The sequence below is a fragment of the Ipomoea nil genome, unplaced genomic scaffold, assembly GCF_001879475.1.
Source record: "Ipomoea nil cultivar Tokyo-kokei standard unplaced genomic scaffold, Asagao_1.1 scaffold1277, whole genome shotgun sequence".
Lineage (NCBI taxonomy): Eukaryota > Viridiplantae > Streptophyta > Magnoliopsida > Solanales > Convolvulaceae > Ipomoea > Ipomoea nil.
The window spans coordinates 330,072-336,071 of record NW_017617705.1 but is presented as its reverse complement, the minus strand read 5'-3'; positions in this window follow the sequence as shown (position 1 = coordinate 336,071).

Here is a 6,000-nt window from a genome sequence, read left to right as displayed (position 1 = left end):
GAGTTTGTGCTTAATGTGCGTAGGGTTTGTGCTTAATGTGTGAGGTTAGTGATTAATGTCAGTAGTTTGTTGAAACTTAAGATCTGTGAGTTAATACTTAAAGTGCGTGAGTTTTGTGTTTAATGTGCGTGAAGTTGTGCTTAATGTGCGTGGGTTTTGTACTTAATGTGTGTGAGCTTGTGCTTATTGTGAGACATTTTAAAATCTTAAGTGTGAGTTTTGTGCTCAAAGTGCTTTGTTCTGTGCTTAATGTGCTCGAATTTTGTACTTAAGGTGAGTGATTTGTGTTCTTAAGGTGCTTTGTTTGTGGATTTAAGGTACGTGGTGATTTGTGTATTTAAGATGTGCCATGTTAATGATTAAGGTGCGTCCAACTGCACAACCGCACGGGAAGTCATCCCTGCACCTGAACCCTTCCCTATATATATATATATATATATATATATATATATATATATATATATATATATATATATATATATATATATATATATATATATATTCAAATTTCTGATGATCTACCCATAAAAAGATTTTTTTCTTTTCATATTTGTTGTAATGAAAAAAGTACGTGAAAATATTTAGAAATATATATAACACCGTCAATTTCAATGGAAATATTTTCTTCACATATTTCAAGAAGAAAAGTTCTTATCTCAACGAGTACAATGTGCTGAGCATATAATCATTAATGTACAATCCAACTATCAGCTTAGGCTTTTAGTTGAGATGGAACACATGCTTCATTTTGGTATCAGAGTCAGATCAAAGGTCTTTAGTTGAGATAGAACATATGCTTCAATTATGTATGGAGTAATTATTATTTTGGTGATCGATAAATTGTACGGAGTATATCTTGAGAAAATAGTATTATCGATAAATATTACGGAGTATTATCTGTTGGAAATAGTCCATTCAAAGGACATCATTTACGGACATAGTTGTGTGGCAGCATGAATTGCGCTAGTGTGTGGATGGGGCTGGTTGAAGGTTTCTTAGTCCTGTACTATAAAAGGGGCAACCCTCTTTTGTCTAAAACACACCAAAAAGAAATATCTTCTTCTTTCATTCCTTCTTCATTACTAATATATATTATATAATATTATATATATATATATATGAATATATAATATATAATATATAATTTCGGGCCTGCCTATTCAAGTCTGAGCAATAGTGAGGTTCGCCTACGTGATTGCTAGTGCAAGCTATCCGTAGTAGGTCTGTGTAGCCTGTCGAAAGCGTGTCTGGGTTCTATCTGCACCGTTACCGGGCAAATAACGCTTTTAAGATAGTGTTATTATAACACGGCACAGATTTCCTTTCAACCATACACAATAATGTCCGTGCTTCTTAAAAAGCTTCCAGATCGCACGTTGACGTTGCAATTTTCCGCAACAGTTAAAAGCGTTATTTTGCAACAGTCAACCTTTAGCATTATGGCACATTCTGTCTTATCGGATCTATCAAAAATCACCGCGCTTGATGAGAAAAATTACAGTAGGTGGGCTCAAAGAATGCTTATTCTCTTTGAACAATTAAAGTTGGTTTACGTGCTATATTTAGTTGCACCTGAACCTACTCCAACAGTGTTCTCTCCCTTTGTTGCTACAAAAGCTAATCATGAATCTGATTACATTCCGGGTGAAGAATCGAGAGAAAGCAGTCCTGAAATAGATTACATTCCGGGTCAAGAACCGGGTGTAATGTGACACCCCAAAAATCCACATTTCAATCCATGAATTAATTGAGTAATTAATTCTATATCTTTTGAGGAATTGATTCCTAAAATCCTGATTTTTAATACTCAAGGACTAGAATTTGACTAGTCAACCTTTAAGTTGTGTTGTACCTTGTGCTTTGAGGGGAGTTCCCTTGTTCCTTACACTTTCTAAGGGTTAGTAAGGGTATCCTTGTCTTTTCACCAAGAGTTAGTATTGTAACATAACCTAGAAGACTTCTTCATTTCATTCTTTACAATTCCTAGAAAAATATCTCTACCTTCTCTCTAGAAAAGAAGTGTAGCTTATTCTCCAAGCCAAGTTGAGACCCTTGTCAAGATTGCAGGTTTTGCTTCCAAGATTCAACCTTTCACCTATTTGGGCATCTAGGAGGGTAAGATCTAAGCTTGTCTTGTGTTTTTGGTTCCATCTTAGTTGTCTTTTTCTTAAAGGTAGGATCTTTATGATCTTTTGGTTTTATCTTGAAGTGGGTTTGGAAAGTGAGCCTAGTGAAGAGCTTGTGTGGTGTAAAGTGAAGTCTTTTGTTCTTCAAGAGGTAACCCATGCTCTACAAAACCTATTTTTCTTACCTATATGAATATTTCTTGGATTCTACATGTGTTTTGCTATGAAATGTGAGGGTTTATGCATTTATCTTGTGATATTGCATATCTAGAGCTTGTGTTTAGGGTTCCTTTGTGCCATTGCTTGGCATTTTCCATGGTTCAAGTCATTTTGTTGTGTTGGGTGAGATTTGGCATGTTTTGGACTTGAATTTGTGTTTGGAGAAGAAAATCCCCGAAGGGATTATTTACACAGGAGCATGTACCCGCGGGCGGAACGGCGGGGAAAGCCCTACCTGTAACACCCCAGATTTTCAAAACATTTAAAACTTATAATAAAGGTAGAATCTTATTAAATCCCAAGCTATAAATACAAGTGTTCGGGGTGCTATGCCACACCTGGGCTAGAGAACCCAAGTGCACAGGCTAACTAACTAATATCCTCAAAGCGTAAATACGTAAACGTGGCACGCAGGCCAAAAGGGAAACTATCTACTTCTAAGTTCTAGCGCACTCTAGTGACTTAATCTTCTGTGCCTGAAAGCCAAATATATCTGTTCAGCGAGAGATGCTGGTAACCCACTCCAACGTGTTGAAATACAATACATATATAGATATATATATATAGATATACGAAAACCATTTTGAGCATGAAGATATATCCTACGAACTCTAGCTTTAAAAACTGGGAATGACTCGACAGATAAGGCCAGACACAAGCGACAGTTATAACGAGCATATGCAGTTCACAACAAATAAGGCAGATAAGGCAAAGCATAAACAATGATCATAATCCAACATGAACAATCCCCAACATAAATCCCATAGTCACATCCCCCAAGATACTCGTAATCACAACTCGTCCCTGTCACAACACATAACACACTTTGTTGGCGCCACAGGACCAATCACATGCCCATACATGAGGGTCAGCGCATATAGCTCTGACATGGCCCTGCAGCACCCTGCCCCGTATCGCAACACGGAGGGGTCGATCGCAACCGACCGATGAACCGCAGCTCATCATAGTGTTTGATCGCAACCAAACAGTGGACCGCAGCCCAAGAGAATGTCATCTGACCGCAGCCAGGAAAAAGGACGAACCGCAGCTCGTATAGAAACGTTTGATCGCAACCAAACGGTGGACCGCAGCCCAAGAGTATCAATCTGACCGCAGCCAGCTTCTGAACCGCAGCTCAGGATAACCAATCCGATCGCAACCGAATTGGGGTAACACACACACATAACACATAGCAAGCACATGCAACCCACATTACACATTATGAAGGGGGAGAAAACGTATAACAAAACCTATGCGTGATCCATCACATACTAAGAATAGTCCTAAGGGATTCATACTTCTACCACCTAGGTCAACGGGGTACCAATTCAACTAGCATGCAATATAATAGACTCATAAACCTACGAACGGTACCCGAAACATCAAACTAGACATAGGCACGATAAACGGAGTCCGTTGGGACACCACGGGGAACGGGGGAACATCAAACGGGGAAGCCGGGATCCCAAGGTGGGATAATTTCCAGTGGGTAGCCGGTGGGTGGGGGGGCCACCCGCCGGCTGCCCGCCGGACTTTACTGTTCCGGGCAGCGGGTCGCCGGCGGGCAGCTGCCCGCCCGCCGGCCACCCGCTGCCGGGCGGTGTTTCACGGCCGTGGGTAGGTGGCGGGTCCCCTACCGTACTGACTCTTTTCACACACTTTACGCCCTGGGAACCGTTGTGGAACCCGAAACCATGCTAAGACACTTTACAACGCAATTAACGACAACACGTAGACAATTAACGAATCAAATACAAGAAACGAACGGCACATAACCTATCATGCTTTTCTAAATATAATCAACCCCCAAACATGCGATTTCCCCACCCGATAATCCAAGAATAAGATCATACGATACAACCTAGGGTTCTAATCACTTTTATATCAACAAGAATACGGTTCGTCTTCTAATTGCAAGATTCGGTAAGAATAACACATAAACATCAAGAGCATCACACAATTATCAAGAACAACACATAATCATCAAGAACTCCATATAATCATCAAGAATCTCCCAATATCAAGATTATCAAGATCCCCCATGGGATCATCACATCAATTACCAATAATAATCACCATAACTCGCCAATATACAATAATATGGGGAAACCCTAAGGGGGAATTATAACTATGAAAATAGGTTTTGTTGAGACATGGGTTACCTCTTAGCCTTAATTAATTCCTTGGCTATGAAGGGTCTTTCTTTAAGCTTTCTTGCTTTCTTGATTTCTTCTATGGGGATTCTTGGAGTTCTTTCGGGGTGGTGGGGCGTTATTTTTGTGGGGAGGTTCTAGGTGCCTCTTAAGTCCCCTATTTATATCTTTAGGAGTCCTAATTAGGAACTAATATTATAGGCTTGCTAATTCTATTCCTTTTGGAACTAAGGATTGGGTTTAGGGGTTGGGTTTATATATGAGGGCCCACGGGCTATGGTGGGCCTTTTTCCCTAATTAATCATTATAATTTATTCTTTCTCTTGGGCTATTGATTAATTAACTAATTGGTTTTAGGACTCGTAACACGGGGTGTTACACTCTCCCCCCCTTAACAGGAAGCTTCGTCCCCGAAGCTTGGCCCTTGGTGAAAGGTTTTCTTTTAGTTACCTGGTGTGAAAAGCTCGGGATACCGCACCTTCATTGTGTCCTTAAGTTCCCATGTTGCTTCCTCGGTCCCGTGGTTGGTCCAGAGGACTTTCACTATTTCTATGGCTCGGTTCTGGGTGTTTCTTGTCTTGGTGTCCAGGATTCTTACGGGTTTCTCTTCGTATACTAGTGACTCGTCGAGGTCTACGACCTCGGGTTGGAGTACGTGGCTTGGGTCGTGTATGTATTTCTTTAGCTTAGATACGTGGAAGACGTTGTGTACCCGTTCTAGTTCGATGGGTAAGGCAAGGCGGTAGGCCAAATCCCCGATTTTCTCTACGACTTCGTAAGGGCCGATGAATCGAGGGCTGAGTTTTCCTTTTCTTCCGAACCTCATTACTCCTCGTGTGGGCGAGATCCTTAGCCAGACCTTGTCCCCGAGGTTGAATTCGGCTTGTTTCCGCTTTAGGTCGGCGTAAGACTTCTGGCGGTCTTGGGCGGCCTTCATCCTTTCCTGGATGTGTTTGACTTTAGCTATGGTGTCTTGGAGGTATTGGGGGCCGAGTGTTACCGGGTTGACCATATCTTCCCAACATAAGGGGGTTCTACATTTCTGACCATATAGTGCTTCGTAGGGTGCCATGCGAATGCTCGCGTGGTAGCTGTTGTTGTATGAGAACTCGATGAGGTCTAGGTGCTCTTCCCATGTCCCTTGGAAGTCTAGCATGCAGGCTCTTAGCATGTCCTCGAGGGTTTGGATGGTTCTCTCGGTTTGGCCGTCTGTGGTGGGGTGAAAGGCTGTGCTTAGTTTTAGTTGCGTCCCCAACGCCGATTGTAGCGATCTCCAGAATTGCGAGAGGAACCTGGAATCTCTATCGGACACAATGTTTCGGGGGACTCCGTGGTACTTCACTACCCGGTTTATGTAGGCCTGGGCTAGTTGCGTCATTGTCCATGTTTCCTTCATGGCAATGAATCGTGCTGTTTTGGTCAGCCGGATCCACTATGACCCAGATTTTGTCCTTGCCGGTTCTCGTTGAGGGTAACCCTCCGACGAAGTCCATGGATATGGA